This window comes from Mustela nivalis, assembly GCF_964662115.1.
Source record: "Mustela nivalis genome assembly, chromosome: 8".
Taxonomy (NCBI): Eukaryota; Metazoa; Chordata; class Mammalia; order Carnivora; family Mustelidae; genus Mustela; species Mustela nivalis.
The window spans coordinates 109,896,207-109,918,140 of record NC_139027.1 but is presented as its reverse complement, the minus strand read 5'-3'; the positions used below and the strand labels follow the sequence as shown (position 1 = coordinate 109,918,140).

At 37.5% G+C, this 21,934-nt stretch overlaps 1 long non-coding RNA gene across 1 annotated transcript in view; it reads right to left on the bottom strand.

Moving 5' to 3' along the window:
- Positions 1–2,620: 2,620 nt before the first annotated feature.
- LOC309871434 overlaps positions 2,621–21,934 on the bottom strand; it is a 32,942-nt gene continuing 13,628 nt past the window's right edge. The window contains exons 2-3 of the long non-coding RNA XR_014315277.1: positions 3,863–4,054; positions 2,621–2,706 (exon numbers count right to left, since the gene is read on the bottom strand). This is a non-coding gene — a long non-coding RNA (uncharacterized lncRNA). The remainder of the gene's footprint in view (positions 2,707–3,862; positions 4,055–21,934) is intronic.

Below are 21,934 nucleotides of genomic sequence, written 5' to 3'. Positions count from 1 at the left end.
CTGACCAATCCGGGGATACACACTTGTGATGTGGCTTCTACTCCAGAGCTCAGCCATGGCATAGGAGTGAGACTAGCCTTTACTTAAGGTCACATTCTTGCTACCCTGCTGCATCCCCTGTGTTACAGGATTTTCTTAGAGAGAATGGATCCCCTTCTCAGCCTCTGCTTTGGGCTTGATGTAGATGCACTATGGTTTGATAGTCCTTATACTCATTCCTTCTTCTCTTCCTTTGTTTTTCAAATGTATCCATTCGTTATTGTGGGCAAGCCATTTGCTTTCATGGGGTCAAACATCAGGAAGCTGTGGTGACACTGGGCACTCACTTTATTTCTTCAGAAGTCAATCTTGGTCAGGAGAATCTTTACACCCAACTTTAAAACAATCTTGACTTGTAGATTTGGTCAGGTCAATCAAGTTCACAATTCAGCAAAAATAGGTATAAAAGAGAATTTCCATGCTTTCTGCAAGCAGGATCTTTGCCCTGTTGAGTGATCTCTTGATAAGGCTTTTCCTAAGATTCTTTGCGTCCATGCACCTAGGATACTCTCCAGCTCTATTTAAACAGGAAGTTAATATGAACTCATAACTGTTTATGTCTGTTCTTACAAGCAGAAACAATATTTGGGGTTGAGGACATAAAACTGAATTGGGTTAATTAGCTAGTGTTATTAAGCAGTTCACTTTATGTACCTCCCAGGATGACTCATTGATTCACACTATACTGACTGCAACAGAAGAACTAAAGAATCTGTTACTTAACGGTACTTCTACAATTCTAGAATTTCAAAAGAGTTTACGAGCTAAGAAATGGCTTATCTTAGAATGTCTTTTTAATAGCCATGAGCTATTGAACTAACCCCCAAACTGCTGTATAACAAAGCCACGCAGTAGAAAACAAGAGGTGGGTGATATTAGGGAAACCATAAGCTGCATTCTCTGTACCTGTCAGGGCAGTAGTTAGCAAATCTTCAGGACAGCAAGCGAGCAAATGGAATAGGCCAATAGGTGGTGCTATTGCTATGTGGAATGCCGGAGAAAGACAAAAGGAGGAACATGCTGCAGGAAAATATTTGCCAGAAAAAACCGCAGGACAAGAACACACACCAAGCTTCTGAATTCTTCAAGAAGTACATTGTCGTTTCCTCATAATTCCTGTCTGAGCTTGAACCATCACCTTATCATTAATTTATTGACTTGAATTGTTCAATTTTTGTGTCCCAGGCTAATGCCATAGCCACCATGTCCATTTCATACACATTTTTAAGGAAGGATGTCTATTTCAATAGACCTCTGATATTTCTCCCCTGACTTGAAAAGATTTCTTAAGCCAAGTGCAGAAGTAAATATACACTGTGACAGAGGTCTTTAAAAATGGAGGACAGTGGAAAGCTCCAGGTGTGTTGGGGGAGGGGAGGGCATCTGATTTCTACAACATTCCATAGAATGATTCCATAGTAATTTGAGGTGGCCAGGAATTCAGATGAAATAATTCTTTAACTTCCTATACTAAAATGACAGACAAGTTTCAATAAAGTTCTGTAAAATTTGAAATAGTTCTCACAAGGAGCATTAGCTGTGGAAAGGGAAAGAGGACAATATAGGTAGTTAATAAATCGTGAAGAATCTTTCAAGCATTGTTTTATGCAAGGAGAATGGATTTTTTTCCTTGTTCCTTTGTGATGGGATTCATCATTCTCGTGTTAGTTTTTGGAACTAAGTCTTCATGGTTTGAAAAGAGACCCAGGTGCAGAAAGGAAGTCACCTTGGGATAAAAATTGGATGCAATTAATCAACCAAATTGTGGAGATTTTACCACATTTGGCATGCATTTTAAGACTGATTTGTGGAGATAAATTATTTTTGACTCCAATGGTCTCCCTAGAAGGTATTGGTCTCATCAAATGAATCTAGTAAGCATCCTAAATTATCGCTACCCTTCAAAGAATCACAATCAAAGAAAAATAAGTCATGTTGTAGAGCAAGGTAAAAAAATAAGAAACAACAAAAATGATGCTTCATAAATTTCATGAAGTTCTTTCTTAGGCAACTCATTGTCTTGCAACCTTTAGAGATAGGCAAAATAGCTAATGATGTTAGCTTACATTAACTGAATAGTTACAGAACTATTTCAGCATTTTACCTCTTTAACTCATATAATCCTGCAATGGCCATATGAGGTAGGTCATATTATTGTCCTCCTTTCCTAATAGAAGGCATTGAAGTACAGCAAAGTTTAAGTAGCTCCCCAAAGGTATACAACTAGTAATCAGCATCACTGTAATTAAAACCCAGACAGGTTGACCTGTGCAATCATTCAATCATTATTTTTAAAGACAAAAAGAGCATTGAAGTTTATATAATAATCTATTAAATGTGGTATTGAATTTAGAGCTAAAGTCTTAATGATTTATGGCCTGATGACCTTCTCTGAATTGCATTCCATTTTGATTTGGACAACCCCAAATGTGTCAAAAATTTCGTCCCCCTTGAATATAAATACTGACTGGACTGTACCAGTCTAGCTGGTCTACCACAGATACGTCTTTGCACATGACCAATACATTGAGTTATTCTGCTCTCCCAGGAACCTCCCCAGATATTAGCTCCCACCTGAGAATTTTACTATGGCTGGCTTAATGTTGCTGTCAGCAGATAAGTGCTATGAGATCTCTAGACTTTAAAGAGTCCAGACTTGCCTCCATTCTGTCAAGAAAATGGGAGAGTATGAGATCAACTTTGGGTACAGGCATCTTGCATTTCTAAAAGCAACATTCCCAATCTCCAATATTTTCCAAAGGACAAATAAAAAGGATAGATCAGCAGTGCAGAAATCCAAATCTCAAGAAATAAGACAGCACTCTTATTGGCCAAAGGTTTGCTGACCTTTTTCGATTTATTCATGCTTGGAAGGTTCTTACAGTTTCTTTAAAGGATACTGATTTTTTAAAAAAATTTTATTTATTTATTTGACAGAGATCACAAGTGGGCAGAGAGGCAGACAGGGAGAGAGTGGGGGGGGGAAGCAGGCTCCCCGCAGAGCAGAGAGCCTGATACGGGGCTCGATCGCAAGACCCTGAGATCATGACCCGAGCTGAAGGCAGAGGCTTAAACCACTGTGCCCCTAGGTTACTCATTTTTTACCAGTCAGTTTGGACTGAGTTATGCTACAGTAACAATAGATACTTTCTACCCTCAGACCTTAGTATCTTACAACAGCAGAATTTTCTTCTTGCTCATTTTATATGGCAATTGTAGGTTGGCTTTGGCTCTTCCATCCGGAGCCCACTCAGGCGGCATAAGCAGCCTCCATTTGGGACCCGCCAGCCCCCTGGCTCTGGAAAAAGAATGTTGGTGACATCCCACAACAGCTCCTAGAGTTTTTGCTCCCAACTCACATCTAGCATTTCTGACCACATTTCATTGGCCAAAGCAAGTCGCACAGCCAAGCCTAATGTCGTGGACCTGGAAGGTTTAATCCCTTCGTAGGGAGAAAGAGTTACCAGATATTGGGAACAACAATACAATCCTCAGATGTACTGAATTATATTGTATAGGTTTAGGGAGGCGCCGATCTGAATAAATTAACAGAGTAAAAATGCAAGCATGCTCCAGCAGCTTCAAGTTAATGTCATAAAAGAAATATTAAAGAAGCCCCAGCATTGAAGTTCCTCTCAACCTTTCTCTGCAGTAGTCATGTCAAGCTGCGACAGCTGACTGCAGAGAGCAAGCGGCAGAGCTCAGGGGGCTTCTGAGCCCAAAGTGCAATCACTCCTCCAGCACTGGCTACCCAGCGTGGGCCAGGTCACACAGCTTCTTATCTTGTCACATTGGCAAAACCCAGCCTTCGCTTTTAACTTACGGCGTTGCAATTCTTTTCAAGTACATTGCCAGAACTTTATAAAGATTGATGGAGTGCTGGGAAGTCATTGGGTTGAAAGTCCAGATGTACATAAATCACGTCACAGCGTCATTTAATTCAGAATGTTTCTGCCCAAGTCATTATGGGATGGAAGCAGAGCGATTTATAGCGAGTCTTTGGGGATTTGATGATCTGAAAGGCAAGAGATAGTCAATGTATAATTTTGCTTCAGGAGTCACTGCAGTTGTTTTAAATCGACTGAGACCCTGCTTGCTGCTGATTTAAAATCTATTTTAAATTATTGGAAATATATTTAGGGGACAGTTTAGGATGAAGTGTTGAGTGTGATATTTGGTGGTCCAAACTAAAGTCTCATTTGCACAAATAAAGAAACCTATCCATCAATAAAAATTATGTCAGCAAACCTCTTTTTATTTTAAATCACTGTTCTCCATTTAACTTGTCCTAGATCTGCTGATTTTTACATAAATTTACTTTAGGATAAGAACCTAAGATCTTCATGTTGGATGAGAGAATTTCCCATATCCTTCTAGTCTTGAGTCTACATTTAAAATCATCCCAGTTGTCACACTTGAAGGACATGAAAGGCTACAATCCCAATTTATGTCCTCAGGGTCTCACGCTAGCCACAACAATTTGCATTTTAAGCCTGCAAAGTAGGTGGGGTTTGCCACTGTTTGCCAGAGCCCATTTCTGTTCTTCCTTTGTTCAAATCTGTTGATGTTCTCTAATGCCTCATTTTCCCTTTTGCCCTTTTCCTATCGAAACCTATTCTTTAGAATAAATTATTTTTATTAAAAATTTTCCAGCAGATATCCATACCTCACTGATAAGAAATTACATCTGTTCGCATAGGCTGCAGCATACAGCTATCAATAAAAAACCGAGCATTTTAGCCCAAGGAATGATGTTCGAAAGGGAAATTATAGACAATTAAAAGTGAAAGTGGGGTACATTTCTCTCTTTTGTAAAAATTAGTGGAGAAAATATAAATCAATGGTCCAAAAGGACCATTGGTTTGTATTGATATCACATTTCTGCAACCCCCTTTGAGAAGTTTATAGGAATTTTTGATAGAACAAATTCTTAAGGGAAGAGAGAAATTTCCTCCCCAGTGTGACCTCTGAAAACATACTCTACCAGGGAGGAAAATCTAAATTTGTATTTTTTTTCTAATTAATACTATAACTAATTTAATTTTATATAAATAATGTGAGAAATTTTGGATATACACATTCATTAAATAGTTTATGTAAAGTTAGTTTCATTTAATGTTACTTAAAAAGAAAACTGTCCTTTAATTGCACTTACAATAGAAAATTTGAATTTTTCCCCTGACTGTTACTTCTCTAACAGCTTTGTAAAATCAGGAAGTTGAATTTGAGAGATAATATTTAAAGGTGTTTGGTTTTGAAGTTGGTTGTTCATTCTTTCAGTTAAGGACAAGTTTCTTCAGTAAGGTGAGTAAGCACAACAGGGTCTCTCTCTTTGTTAAATTGGGAACATGTGTGTATCATTTAAGCTACATACACTTTTATTAACCATCACAATACATGGTTACAATATAACTGTACAATACCTATGCAATATTATTCCAATAAAAATTATTTTACATTAATTGTTTAATCTCATCTGTGGAAAACCATCAATTCCTAACATTGAGTTTTAGGCTGAAAAAAAGCACTATTGCTCACTATAAGACATTTCATAACTTGAACCTCCCTTCCCAATTGTAATTACCTACCTTTCCTTTCCTATATGTGGAAAGGTATATTATTTTCTTTGTATTTTTTAATTTAAGGTTTATCTATTTATTTGAGAGAGAGAGCGTGAGCCGAGGGAGGGGCAGAGGGAGAGGAAGTAGACTCTCAGGGCCTGATCCCAGGACCCTGTGATCATGACCTGAGCTGAAGGCAGACAATTGGCTGAACTGTTCAGGTGACCTGAAAGGTATATTGTTTTAGAGTTTTATTTACATTATTCTCCTCATTTGTTTTTTTTTTTTTTAATTTTTATTTTGCGTCTAGTTCACTCACCTAATTTATTCTTTAAAAAGTATCATCATCTTTATTTACTACTCAATTCACTCAATGAATAATAGAGGGACCTGATAATAAAATTTGGACCATACAAAAGAGCACAGAATGAAAACACAAAGTCTTTCCCTCCCCCCACACCTGTCCTAATCACCAGAGAGAACTAATTTAACATTTTTTGGTTTGGGTGCTTAGCTGGGGTGATTAGCTCTAAAATTCCAGACCAGTCCTATCCAATAGGAATATAATGTGAGCCACAATTAACTACTGTAGTAGCTATATTTAAAACAGTGAAGTTAATTTTAATGCTGTATTTTATTTAATCCCATCTATATTTAAAATAGTGAAGTTAATTTTAATGCTGTATTTTATTTAATCCCATCTACCCAAAAGGTTGTCATTTCACATATATTCAATATAAAAACTATGAATGAGCTATTTTAAAGTCTGATCTTTTAAATGTTAAGTGTATTTCATAGTTAAAGCTCATATCAATTTAGACTAGCTACATTACAAATGTTCAATAGTCCCATGTGGTTGGTGATACCATATAGGACATCACAGTCCTAGCGAATATACATATAAACCTAGTGTGTTATTTAGCAATTTTAAACAGTATTTGCTAATTTCTTGCCATGAAAATGAAAAACCTAGTGTCTTCTCTACTTGTTTTATCTTACAAGTCTTGTTAAATTTGTATTTTTTGTTCTCCCACTGGTCCTTCTTATTAATTACAAAACTATACCAAACCTTTATTTCTTACACCACTTGTAAACAGGTATTCCTTGAATTCCAACTGTGGAAAATGTAGAAATCCATATTTCCTCAATTCTCGTCATCTCCCTTACTATAACCTCTATTATTTTTAAACTGTCGAAGGTTCTAACCTCGGTATTCTGTGCTATCACTATAATGAATGTTCTTGTCGTGTTTTAGGTTTCCAGAAATGTAAAACTAAGAGACAGCATTCAGAATGTTAAGCATTTAGAAATATCTGTAAAGTCAAGCAGTGTGATTAAACCCTTTGGAAATAGAATCTCACACTTTTTTTTTTTTTTTAAAGATTTTATTTATTTATTTGACAGAGATCACAAGTAGACAGAAAGACAGGAAGAGACAGAGGAGGAAGCAGGCTCCCCGCTGAGCAGAGAGCCCGATGTGGGGCTCGATCCAAAGACCTTGGGATCATGACCTGAGCCAAAGGCAGAGGCTTAACCCACTGAGCCACCCAGGTATCCTAGAATCTCACACTCTTAACCTATATTGCATGGAGAAGAACATTCTGAGTATTAAGGACCAATAGATTCTCACTTCCAACATTGTCTAACTCAAAACTACCCTTCCTGGGGGCCTGGGTGATTCAGTTGGTTGAACATCCAACTCTTGACCTCAGCTCAGGTCTTGATCTCAGGGTTGTGAGATTGAGCCCCGCGTCAGGCTTGGTGGTCAGCTGGGAGCACACTTGAGAGTCTCTCTCCCTCTGCCTCTCTTCCATCTCAAGTGCACAAGTACTCTCTTGTTCTCACTCTCTCTTCCTCTCTCTAAAATAAACAAATAAATACATGAAATCTTAAAAAAAAAAAAAAAAAAAAAGAGCACATTTTGGGGCACCCGAGTAGCTCCATCGGTTAAGCTTCTGACTCCTGTTCAGGTCATGATCTCAGGATCCCGAGAGCACCCCTGGTGTCTGTTTCCCTGCCCTTCAGGGAGTCTACCTTACCTTCTCCCTCTGCCCCTCTGCCCCTCCCTCTACTCTCTCTCACTCTCTCTTTCTCAAATAAGTAAATAAAATATATTTTTTTAAAAGCGTATTTCAGTTTAGTTTGCCTCATTTGAGGACACAGCTTCATCATTCAACTTTATGTATTTTCTTGGATTCTCTTATTACTTTTCATTTACCTTGTTAACTAAGAAATATCCTGGTCCTTTTGTTTTTAGTTCATCAAAATTTTTAATCATGCCATTTAATACAAAAAGGTGACTGTCTTCTTTAAAGCTATCTCTGGTAGCCTACCAGCTTCCTTTTCTAATTTGAATTTATTACCTTGTATGTCTGCTGCTGAGCTGTGATTCTGGGATTTAATTCCATTTCCCCATTGGCTAAATTCAGTTTTTTAGAGAATTTATTAGAGAATATAATATAAATTGTATTATTATAATATATAATATTATATATTATAATATAAATTTATTAGAGAATATAATTTATTAGAGAATATAATTGGATTATATTTTCTAATAATTTTTTTCAAACACATGCAGGAGAGGTCAAACTGGCATATTTTAATTTCCCAAGAAATATCAAATTTCTACTATAGCCTTACGTGTTGTAAATGCACACCATTAGTGGGTTCATCCCCTGGTGATTAGAAACCATATGATTCAGTTACATAGTTAGGGTGATAAAAGAAATCCCTGAACTTCTCTCCACTAGAGAAGCAAGTGATGAAGCAATATCCCACACTTCACCTTTAGCCACTGTTTCACACCAGTTGGGAAATCAAAATTTCATTATACGACCCTCCTGGCAGATACTTGTAGGAATTACAACACACTTTAGCATGCTTAGAAATGTCCTTCTCCCTGCCCACATCTTACAAAGACATAATTGCATAGTGGGAGCCTTTGGGAAGTTTTAAATATCTTCCGAGAACGAGGAGAAATACGGACATGTTGGTCAAGCTGGCCATTTTCATGGTGGATCTCACACTTGCTTTGGCCACTTTTGGTCTCCTCTATGCTGTTTCCTTAATAGCAACCACAGCTATATTCATCTTCATCCTCTTCTACTTTTTCAAAGGGATGGACAAACACTGTGACTTCAGCAAGGGAAGAGTCCGGGCACTAGATTCAAGCAGTGCTATTGGGAAGGCATTTGCGGGCAACATGGGGAGAGTCAGTTCCGGGATGCTCCCCGTCCATTTTCCAGCTGCAAGAGAAGAGGCACGAGGAGTGTGTTTTTGTCTGCCAGAGAGTGAGGAGCCCTCTGTGGTGGAGGAAAGGTGCCGGAGGACCTGCCGGAATGTCGCACCCACCCAACTGACAGGTATTATTTTTAAAGACATCTTGTCCCCCAAATTAGATCAGCTTCTAGTCCCATTAATTCTGGGTTCATCACTGCAGAATGATACCTTTTATTAAATAAAGGAAACTTGTGTGCAGTATTACATCTTATTCCTTAAGGAATTTGGACCCACCAGCATCTTCTGTACAAGGATTTTTTGCTTTTGTTTTTGTTTTTTTGTATGAAGTTATTTTTAAGGTGGACAGGTGTCATGTTCATTTTAATTATCCCTTTTGTGAATGAGATCATACAAGTAACATGTGTGAGAGAAAGAAAACCAGTGTTCCGTATCACTGCCCTCCATTTTTTCAAAAATGGGAGTCAGCAGCCTCTGTAGGGACTACAAACCATTTTTGTTTTCAGCTGAAAGTCTCACTCACCCCACAAATCAGGGAATCCTACCTGTATAATTTTCTCTTCTAAGCATGGGTTAACTACAGGTCAAAAGTAGTTGAAACTTTTAAGTCTTCTCTACCAGTTTGACTAAAAGGCTTGGTAGAAAAGGAAGTTTGAGAAAAATAGATGTTTTTTCTCTCTATGGGTTTCTTCCTTGACTCCAGGAAGCTGTCCTCAAGAGGACAGTGTATTTTCAAATGGCCCTTGGAGCAAAAACAGTATTTTGGTGCCCTGGGACACTACAGATTTTAAGGGGGAAAAAAGTCATAGTGGTGTAATTGGTAACACTCCAAATTCTGAAACAGGACTCCTTTGGAATTACGAGTTGTTCATTCTATTTTATCACTTTGGTGCACTGGAGAGCAATGGATCAGTTTTGTCTTCTTTTTGTCAGGTAAATGACCACCATAGGGGCTCTGTGTTTGGGTGTTTATGGTAAAAATCTATACAGTTTAGGGTATATAGATATATAGTCTCGGGAAAAATATCTGGCTTGTTTGCAGAAGACTGGGATAAATTGTTTCCATGTTAGCCATCATGATTACAGCTTTTTTTTTTTTTTTTAAGGATTTATTGATTTGACAGAGAGTGAGAGAAGGAGGGGGTGCAGCAGAAGGACATGGAGAAGCAGGCTCTCTGCTTAGCAGGGCACCCGATGCAGGACTTGATCCCAGGACTCTAAGATCATGACCTGAGCCGAAGGCAGAGGCTTAACCCACTGAGCCACCCAGGTGCCCTGATTACAGCTTCTTAAAACCAACCCCTGTCCTCATATTTCATCTTCATTGCCTTGTGGACTTTTCGTGTCTAACCTTTTTAAAGTATTTGTCCCCAGCAAACTGAAAAATCACTTTAGTATAAAGTAAGTATTTTAGTATTAAGTAAGATAAGTATTTAGTATTAAGTAAGATAACTTAAATGAACTCCTTACCAAAAAAGTAGCAAAATTTGACTCAATAAGGAAAAGAGAATGAGCTTAGTCCCACAAACATCAAATACTTCAACCTTTAGTTGATCGTAAGCATTCTCGCCCCCCCACACACACAAACACCAGAAGGAAAGTAATTACATGAGATGTTCTGTTAACTGGTTTGATTGTGGCGATTACTCCACAATGTATACATATATCAAAACATCAGGTTACACACCTTAAATTTACACTAACTATGTAATATTATGGGTTATTATTGTATTATTATACTTATAGGCTACACATAAAATGTCGCATTGTACTCATTAAATATATACAATTCCTAATCAATAAAGTGAAAAGAAAAGGAATGGGAAAAAAATAAATAAACGCACCAAGAAAAGAAAAAACATTTAAACTTTTAGAAAACAGTGAATTGACTTTGGGTTATTATGTTACCCATGTTTCAGTCATGGTGTTTGTTCAAGAGCATAATACCTGCTCCAAGAAATTGATGAATTTTGCTGAATGAGTACAGACTATAGTTAGGAATTTATTTTTTTAAATTTTAAAAAATATTTTATTCATTTATTTGATGCAGAGAGAGAATGAGAGAGAGCACAAGCAAGGGGAGCAGCAGGCAGAGGAGAAGGGAGACTCAGGCTTCCCGCTGAACAAGGAACCGGGCACATAGCTCGACCCCAGGGTCCTGAGCTGAAGGCAGCCGCCCAACCAACAGAGCCACGCAGGTGCCCCCATAGTAAGGGAATAGTAATTACACCCCCATATTAATTATTTAAAAATAATTCTCCATTACATATTTTCCAATTTTAGGTAACAGATGTAGCATGTGGAGCGTACAACCAGACCATACTTTAAACCATTGCCTCTTTCCCACTTGCGTTCAATTTACAATCACAGAGGCCTTATTTGTGAAATGGTTTTTCAATTCTAGGAAAACTCAACTACCATGAAATACCACAAAAGCTGTACACAGAGTGTGTATGTATTCGTCTTTAAGTCTTAATTCACTCACCAAACTATCGAGAAGGCGCAGAAGGATGAAACCACAGCTTAAGTCAATTTTGATTCAAATGAGGCAGAAGAACAGGTCTTAAATATGAGGCATTGCCTGAAGTCAAGGATCCTAGGGATGAACTAAGGGCAGGGATGAGGGAGAGGAGCATGGAGAAGGGAAGAAAGGTCATAACATCCGAGGCTCGGGTGTGATTAAACTTAAGGGCCCTGGGACGCCTGGATGGCTCGGTTGGTTAAGCATCTGCCTTCAGCTCAGGTCATGATCCCAGTCCTGCATTGGGTTCCCTAATCAACAGGGAACCTGCTTCTCCCTATCCCTGCTGTGACCCCTACTTGTGTGCCCGCTGTCTCTCTCCCTGACAAATAAGTAAATAATCCTTAAAAAAATAAACTGAAGGGTACCACGTCGAGCAAAATACAAGTTTGCCTTGTAGAGCTTTTGAGTACCTAAGAAACTTCACTCCACTGTGCTAGCATTCCTAGGTAATGAGTCACAGTTGTACCCCAACAAAGATTTCTTTTACAGTCTTTGCCATTTGTCCCAGAGTTCTCTTAGCTTCCATGTATTCCTATTGGAAAAGATTAGGTCAATGGTAATGATTTTATAAGAAAAGAAACCAAAGATGCTTTACATTTTTAATATTTTGAGACTTGCCCTCAGTCTCCACTGTACACCTCCTTATAGGTGCCTTCAGAGACCCGCTGGCCCTATGGGGTTTTGGGTGTGCATGCTTTGCCAGGCTCATGCAACTCCCTTGAGGTCTTTTTTGCATCCTATGCTGTGACTGTCCATTAGCTTCTATGTGGGTTCCAGAAACTTCGCTTTAGTTGAGTGAAATTCTAAATGCTGTTAAGTGACACTTCACTTCTAAGACATGTTATTTACCCGGGATTCAACCAGGGCTCCTTTTAGCTCTATCTTATAGAATGTAGCAGCTCAGTCTTAAATTCAAAAGGACCTTGAAAGTCTTTGAATACACTTCTCATCCAATTAAATATATTCTGCAATATCCCTGAAACACGGTTCTTCAACTTTTTCTTAAACATTTTTCATGAGAGGTACAAGACAGCCCATTGTTAAGAAGTTCTTTAAAACATCTAGTAGAAGTCTGAGCCCCCGCAACTGCCATCTCTTTGTCCTATTTTTGCTCCATTAGGCAGTCTAGAAAATACTTGACTGAGTACAATGACTTCACTGGAACCACAAATCCCAAGAAGAAAAAGGAACTTCCCTCCTGATTTTCTACTAGCTACTCACACCGTTGAACAATGTTGCCCTTTGCAGAGCAAATAGGCTCCATTTAAAATCATAGCTCGTAAAATAAATCTAGGGTTTATTGTGTACTTTAATAGAGGATTCTTTTTTTTTATGATTTTATTTATTTATTTGACCGATGGAGATCACAAGTAGGCAGAGAAGCAGGCAGAGAGAGAGGAGGAATCAAGCTTCCCGCTGAGCAGAGTGCTCAATGCGGGGTTCCCAGGACTCTGGGATCATGACCTGAGCCGAAGGCAGAGGCTTTAACCTACTGAGCTACCCAGGTGCCCCATAATAGAGGATTCGTAATTTGTCTTTTCTGACTTCTTGTACATATTTGTTAATCGAGAATTTTGAAATTCATTTCTTCGAAGCTTCCGAAGTCTGGGAGAGTTGCCAATTTGCACCAAAGAGCGGCATTTTATTAGTGCATTCATAACTATTAAAATGCAATTCTAAGGCACTGACCCAATTTCACAGCACATCAAAAATTTAATTCAACCCCAGATGACTCTCCAGATGTCTGATAATTTTCCAGTGGATGTTGTTATTTAGAAGGTCAGATGAATTTGAACATTTTGGAAGATTGGCAAACTTGTCAATATAATTTTTTTATGTGAATTCAGAAACAGCAACATTTCAAGTAGGCTAATCTTTACAGAATGAAGCCCCCTTTATCAAAGATGGCTGAAAGTGGAGAAAATCGGGACAAGGTGCAACCATCCTGTTTCTGGTGGCACAGAGAGAAGCTAAAGCCTATCCTAGGCTCATGAGGGAATGTTCCCATGGCTAGGATCTGTGTGGCTCTGTTACCAAGCTGGGGCAGTTAGAAAGTTAGAAGTCAATGATTTTTCTGACTTTGTGGATGGCTGAGGGAGAGCAAGATTTCAGAAGCTTCAAGACAAGGAGGGAATTCAAGTTTTGGAATGCATACCTGGCATGCATTATCTCTTTTATGTTTCTGCCTTTGGTGACATTCCTAAATATATATAAGCTTTTTGAATCCGGGATTCCAATTAAGATCTTGACCACACTCCATTGGCAGTTTGTGTCAAGTCACTGTCTCCTTAGGCTTCTGTTCCCTGATCTGAAAAGAAGACAATATGAACCCAATGACTTGGAAGGTTCCTTCAGGCCTATAATACTGTGAATTTTATAGGATAACATGACTTAGAAATATGAAATGTGGTCAACCACAACCAACAAGATGGCAACCTGCACAGAGGATCTCTTAGCATTTCTCAAAATGTCTATTTAATACCTGGAGAGTGCATGAGATGTGGGAGCCCCCAAGGGACAAGGTGACAGTTTTCTGGAGCATTTATAGAACTGAAATAAAATCTCTTGGAATAAGTTTTCTTAGAGATCCCAAATTTTTCCTGGCATTCCTATCGCATCACCTGCTTATAATTAAAGGTTGACTTCACATGCACATCTGCATCCCACAGGCATCAATTATCCCATTAGTTCAGACAGTCTGTCCAAACTTCTACAGCTTTGCATTTGTGTTATATCTGCAAGCAAGACATCTCTTTTGTATTCTCTATTGACCACGTCATTATTTCTCCTTCAGGATCTCAATTAGTTCATCCACAAAATAAATACATGGTACAAATAATGTTAATTGCCACTTCTGGGCTAATATTTTGTTATTTTAAGGCTTTAGTGAGTAGATGCTTATTGCTACTCAGGGTACTTGACAGTTTGGCAAAACCAAGATCTCTAATATGAAAACTTTGACTTCAAATGGGTTTCCATTATATTCTGACTTGAAAGAACCTATGAACTAGACATGAATCAGAAAACTCATGCGAAGTTATAACTACTCAAATAAGATTTAATACTTTTTCAAAAATTAAAGTGTCAGTGAAAGCTCAGAGTTCCCCAACTTTGATTTATTCATTTTTAATAGTCTGTGTTTGGAGTGGGCAAATTAAACCAGGTTACCCAACTGATTTGCATTGTAAATCGTCTTTGTGTCTTAGAAGTCAGGCTTTGCTAAAAGTAAATGGATTGTTTAGCAACCGGTTTTTTACTCTGGTGCCAAAAGCACAGACAAAAAGGTAAAAAAAACAAAACAAAACAAAACAACAAAAAAAAACAAAAACGGACTGCATCAAAATTTAAAACTTCAATGTATCAAAGAACACAAACAACAGATTGAAAAAGCAATGCATGAGATGAGAGAAGATATGTGCAAATTATGTATCTGATAAAAGATTAATGTCCAAACTATATAAAGAACTTTTACAACTCAACACCATGAACAACAAAACAACCTAATTATAAAATGAACAAAGGACTTGAACAGACATTTCTCAAAGAAGATATATAAATGGTCAATAAGCACATGAAAAGATGCTTAATCTCACTAATTACTAGGGAAATGCAAATCAAAACTGCAGTGAAACACCACCTCACACTCATTAGAGTGGCTACTATTAAAAGCCAGAAAAGAACCAAGAGTTAGTAGAGGTGTGGAGAAGTCTGACCCCTTGTACAGATCAAATGGTGCAGCCACTATAGAAAATAGCATGGTAGTTCCTCAAAAGTAAGAAAAGATGAGCTAACAATTCAACATCTGGGTATTACACCCCCCCCCCAATTGGAAGTAGGGTCTTGGAGAGATATTCATACATCCATGGTCATAGCAGCATTACTCACAATGACCAAAGGGTAGAATTGTCCACTGACAGATGAATAGAGAAACAAAATAAGTATGTATATACAACGGAATATTATTCAGACTTATAAAAAAAGGAAATTCTTCCAGGTGCTACAACATGGATGGACCTTAAGGATACGTTACAAAATAAGTCTGTTACAATAAGTGTGTTACAAAAAAAGACAAAAATAGTATGATTCCACCTATAGGAGGTACCTAGAATTGTCACATTCATAGAAAGACAGGAAGTAGAAGAGTGATTGCCAGAGACTGGAGGGAGGGTCAAGGGAAGAGTATAGGGTTCCAGCTTCATAAGATTAAAAGAGTTCTGGAGATGGTTGGTGGTTATGGTTGTGTGACAATAGGAGTGTCCTTAATGACACTGAACCACATACTTACAAATACTTGGGATGGTAAATTTTATGTTATGTGCATTTTATCACAATTGAAAACAATAATAAAGAGAAAAGTAGGGGTGCCTGGGTGGCTCAGTGGGTTAAAGCCTCTGCCTTCGGCTCAGGTCATGGTCCCAGGGTCCTGGGATCAAGCCCCACATCGGGGTCTCTGCTCGGCAGAGCAGCAGGCAGAGATAGAGGGGGAAGCAGGCTCCCTGCTAAGCAATCCCTGGACCCTGAGATCATGACCTGAGCCGAAGGCAGAGGCTTAACCCACTGAGCCACACAGGGGTCCTTGTTATTTTAAATATAGTATATTTGGCAAGGTATTTCCTGTTCCTCTTGGATGTCAAGGAAAGCTGCATTAAGTTATGAGGATAGACAAACAGATCACCTTGGGGTGTTATGATTTATTCTTTTCAAACACCAAATGCTTCTCTTACTCTCATTACCTATTTAGAATCCAAATGTAGTCATATGTACTCACATGCTAGATAAAATGAAGAATGAACTGGCATATTTAAAACAATGGCTCTCTTCAATCAAACCTAACTGGAAAATCTAACTAATAATCCTATAGAGAACAATTATTCCCTCTGGAAAGATGACCACTTTGCCTCATTAAAATTATTTTAGTTGACTAAAATTTGGAGTAGACCAAGCAAAGCTAAGTACCATTACCATTACTGCAATGCAAAATCAAATGTGCAGACTGAAGTTTATAATGTGAACACATTGCAGTTTGCTTTAAAAATATTTAAGTGTTTTATTTCCAATGCATTTACCTTGACATTTAGAAAAAAATCTAACATTTCAAGTGCTACCGATTCCTGCTCTGGACCTGTGAAGAACTTGGGGTTTAGTAGGAAAAGATAGGATTACACATACAGTCACAATATAAAATTAGTACTATGCTTACAGGTGTGAGCCGTTGCGGTTTATTCTGCCTGAGGAAAACCTGCACCAAAATGGGGGTATTTAGTTTAAACTTTAAACTGCTTTTTAGTTTGAACCGGGTTTGGAGCTTACCAAATAAAGAAGAGAGGAAATGAACTAGTAAATGCCCTGCTCATGAGAAGCTGCAAAAGCAAAGGCAGGAAGAAATTAACACTCACTGTGGGAAACTGGAAATAAGATACAAATCGTGTATTGTATTTCAGTGTCAAGTGACTGACAGGCCATATGGTATCTATGTCACTTGTTTAAAATGCACTTTCAGGGGCACCTGGGTGGCTCAGTGGGTTAAAGCCTCTGCCTTCAGCTCAGGTAATGATCTCAGGGTCCTGGGATCCAGCCTTGCATCGGGCTCTGCTCGGCAAGCAACCTCTCTCTCTTTTTGCCTGCCTCTCTGTCTACTTGTGATCTCTGTATATCAAATAAATAAATAAAATCTTTAAAAAAAATAAATAAAATGCACTTTCACATGGAGGAAACAAAACATTTTATCTCAACTAACCTGCTTCTTTTATGAATGAGGAACCTGTGCTTACTAATTTCCCATTTTTGGTATGGAGGGAACAAAGAGGTTTGCATCAAGGGACCGTCCTGTTGGTGTAATATGCAAGTCCCCAAACAGGAGCACCAAATCCAATCACGCTGACACTCAGTTATGTTAGATAGAGCTCATTCAGGGATTTGCTACAAAATGTAAGCAAATATTGACAAACAAACAAATAGACATAGTGCATTTTACAACTATGAGAGATACTGAGAGATGGCCAACAGGGTACCAAAAGATGAGGCTGCAAAGATAAGCCTAATGCAGGCTCACTTAGGGGCTCTAAGGGGGTCTCTGCCCAGCAATGGGCCCACTTTCATGCAGGGGCTCTGTTAAGGACTCTCTCTATCTGTCTTGGCTTGGCTCTGACCCCTAGCTAGCTACCTCCTCTTTCAGCCCCTTCCTTGCATCCAGATGAACCTTGCCCATAATCTGTTCTCTGGGTCCTTTTCCTCCAATCTCCACCACCTGCCTCCCTAACCACCCCACCTGACTTCTTGATCTTCAACCTGTGTGCCCAACCACAGAACCCAGAAGATTAAAAACAATAGTATATAGGCATGACTCGAAAGGAGATGAAAGGGAAAGTGCAATTCTGTCTCTCCCCTATAAGTTTCTTTCTCCAAAGGGTAAATGTTGTTACTAATTTTTTATGTTTCCTTCCAGGAAAACTAATGGGTAAATACGTTATATTCTCTGACTGCGGTCAATCTTGTGAATTCTGCTTTTCAAGACTATCCTCAATGTCACCAGAATTTTCAAGTTTAAAGCAGTTTGCAAAATACTTCCTTTGGGTAGTTTTAAGTTCTTCTGTGTTTTTTATTCTCCATTTTGAAATGTTAATTTTTCTTTTTCTCCTTTATTAATTAGGTTTGCTGGTACATTACCCATTGTATTACTCTTTAACCCCTAGTTACTTGCTTTTCAATGTCTTTATCCACCTTTTTTTCCCTGTTTTCTAGTTCTTTCTTTCTTTCTTTCTTTTTTTAAAGATTTTATTTATTTATTTGGCAGAGAAAGAAATCACAAGTAGGCAGAGAGGTAGGCAGAGACAGAGGAGGAAGCAGGCTCTCCGCTGAGCAGTAAGCCGGATGCAGGGCTGAATCCCAGGACCCTGAGATCATGACCTGAGCTGAAGGCAGAGGCTTAACTCATTGAGTCACCCAGGCATCCCTAGTTGTCTCTTTTTATACTTGTTATTTTGTTTCTTAAGTTTATGTTGTTACTCTTTCTACCTTTAGGCCTTCCATAGTTCATTCTTTTGCTTTTACTCTTTCTTGTTATTTACTTAGCGACATAAAGCTATGTATTTTTCTCTGCTTTTAAGTTTCAATGTTAATTGTTTTAATCATAATAACCTTGTAAATACTCTGCGATTTCAATTTTAATTACTTCTTTGATCCCAGACAATTCATGGGAGAAAAATTTTTAAATTCTAGTTAGTTTCAGTTTTTCGCTTTAATTTTGGTTATTATTTTTTTAGTTTGGCTTTGTTTCTATTTCTACTTTTTTCTATTTCTATTTTTGTTTTTTATTATTTTTTATTTTTTATAAATAAAAATTTATTTTTTATTATATTTTCATTTTTCTATTTCTATTTTCTATTTTTATTTCTACTTTTGTTTCTATTTCTACTATTTCTACTTTTTGTTCTAATTCCTGGAAATTATTTTGTAAATATGATTATTGAAATAAAGTATATTCTTTGTTATTAGGATATAACATTTAACATACTTTGATTACTGTAGCTTTAATTATTTTGTTGAGAACTTGCAATTCTTACATATTTATAGTCTGTTTTGTTTCTAGCATTTCTTACCATTTGCGGTTCATTTTTTTGTTATGATATTGGTTAATATTTTTTGCAAATTATTACTTAGTAATTTTAACTGTGAATTAGAAATTTTGTCTTTCTCTGTTTTGTCCCTTTCCAACTTCTCTTCCTTAAATTTGAACTTCTCCAATATTAATACCACACCCTCAACTTTTTATTAATGTTTTCTTGGTCTGGATTTATTCATCCCTTAAAAGTTTGCCCTTTCTGTATTTCCTTATATTATCTGTATTTTATACAACATGTATCTGTTGCTTGATCTGTTATAATTTTATTTGTTTTAATGTATATGTTGGCATTTTGAGAGAAAAGTTATATTCAGACTTAATTCTGTCTTCGTGTTATCTTCTCTGCTTTTACTACTGTGACCTCAACTGAACCAGCCTTTAAATCTGCAAACTAATATCCATTTTACTAAGCTTTTTTATTTTGGAGGGGAGGGGGAATTTGGACTCTTCACTTTTTAAAATTATTTAGTTACTTCTTTGCCAGTGGCATGATCAGACTTCTTGTAGCCTAAGATATAGGACAAAATGATATCGGACAGGAGTTTCTGTGAAAACAGGCTTAAGCCAAAGAATTCTCCTGAAAAGTACAAAGCCAATGTGAGCTTGAGCAAGTCTAGCATGAAAATAGTTTCTGCTGGGGGGAAAAAAAAATGAAAACAAAAGGAAAAACATGTAGATCTTTTAAGAAGCTATATTCTTAATAAGATAGAGCATCCCCAAAATAGTGCCTAAAGAAAAATGAGTAGGTATTTACTGCTCAAAGGTTTATAAGCCATTGGGGTGGGTCCTCTGTTCTCATGGCTCTCTCTTACACATCTGTGGTTGGGTGGGGGTGAGACAGGCGGGCTCTCTCCAATATTTGGGGGTCGCTGGCTATCGACTGGTCTAGTGTGGCCTCTGCTAGGACAAATGGGCTCTGCTGTATGTGCGAGCTCATCCTCTAGCAACCTGGCTGGGGACTTTTCCCAACGTGCTGGGGTACTCCCAAGAAAGAGCATGGATGTGGGAGGTCCCTGACACCCAGACCAAGACTGACTCGCTCTCACTTCTGACACATTCTGTTAGCCAGACCACATCCAAAGGCCAGACCAGATTCAAGAGGTGGGAAAACAGACCTAGCCACCTTCTAATGATGGTTGTAAAGTCACAGGGCAAAGAGGATGAAGGATGGAAGAATTGAAACAGAGTAGTCAGAGATATGTTACTCCCTGGAATTAAAAGCCTTTTGCATTCATCTCTTCTATTTCATGCACCTGAGGCTTTCTTAGAGGCTCGAGCATTCTTCATTAAAAGGAAGACAAAATAAAATTGAATGAAATTAAATGAAATAAATGAAAGGAAGATTTTTCATCATGTTTTAAAAATGAAAAGAAGCCTATCATGCAGCAATTCGTTTGGAGGCTTTTATAATGTATTATTTTACGTCCTGATGTCAGCATTTCCACTTTGAAGTTGTGGGATTTTCTTAACTCTGGGAGTATCAGAAATGTTTGCAGAGCAACTTACGAAATTTGCAAGCACCTGTATTTTCCAGAATAAAGAAATTGGAGAAAATTAATATTTATTCATACATTGGTGTTTATAAACACTAGTATAATTTAAGCAAGATGGATTTTACATAGCTACTGATGGGGTTCATTATAGTCATGTCCATTTCAGAAGTTGTTTTTTGTTCCCGAATGATTAACTTACATATCTGAGATTTGAAAGCATATGAACTATTCCCTGATTCCACAAAAATTATGTTATATTATTTTTCTCATTCATACTATAAACAGTATTCAGTTAAATAAACCTGGCTGGGAGATACATAACCTTTTGAAATAAAGAAACTTTCCAGTTACATTTGTCTAAATTGGGCAGGCTGTTTCAGATACATGAATCTTCTTCTAAAAGAAATCTGTGATTTGCTCCTTTTGAACTTGTCAATAACCAACAGTGACTTGAAATCATAGTGTTTCATAGAGATACTATTTGGCAAAACTGCTAGAGATCAAAACTAGAGTTGAAAAGGAAATATCCAGAATACATGCATCAAACATTTTCTTGTTGAACAAACCATTCACATGAAAACAACAATAACAACAACAACAACAACAACAAAACAAAAACAAAAACAAAACCATTCACATGTAAAGTGAAATGGGGAATTCTGACTATTTTTAAATACTTTAAGAATGCTATTTGATTAGGTTTTAATATGGCTGGAGTTAAATTTTGGGATAATTATCTTTTTTATGAAGATTTTTTATTTATTTGGGAGAGGGAGAGGGAGAGAGGGCATGAGCAGGGGGCAGAGGGAGAAGCAAAAAAAAAAAAAAAAAAAAAAGGTGAAACTATCCTAGAACTCTTTTAATCTCTAAAAGACCCTACTTTCAAGAAAAATCATTTGAATCATGATTCTGATTCAGCATTCTCATTGCCTCTTTCCCCCTAGTTTTCTGTACCTTCTTAAAAATCAAAGCTCTTAGAAAAACAAGCTAATGTATAGAACTCTCCAATGTGTCCCTCAAAGGAGTGCCATAAAACAATTTAAGATAGTATTTTTTTTTTACTAAAATTTGTGCCCCTTGAGTCATGGAAAACACACAATTATATCCCTTCTCTTGATATTTTTTTGTCTTTTATATGCCATTAAGATGAAATGAGAATATGGGATAGAATTCCATGCCCTACTTTGTTCCCAGTTTGGAACCTGCCTTATATAAACATCCCCTTCCAAATTCACCCTTTATGTCTTTTCACAAGCCTAATTACAAGGAGAAAAAAATTTTTTTGAATTATTTCATTCTCAAAGGGAGATTAAAACTCTGGAGGAGTTATAACTCCACAAAGATGTGGAGTATGTTTTTAAAAAAATGAATTTCACTGGTTCTCTTTACACTTTTTAATATTTGAAAATATTTGGGGGCACCGGGTGGCTCAGTTGGTTAAGCATCTGACTTCAGC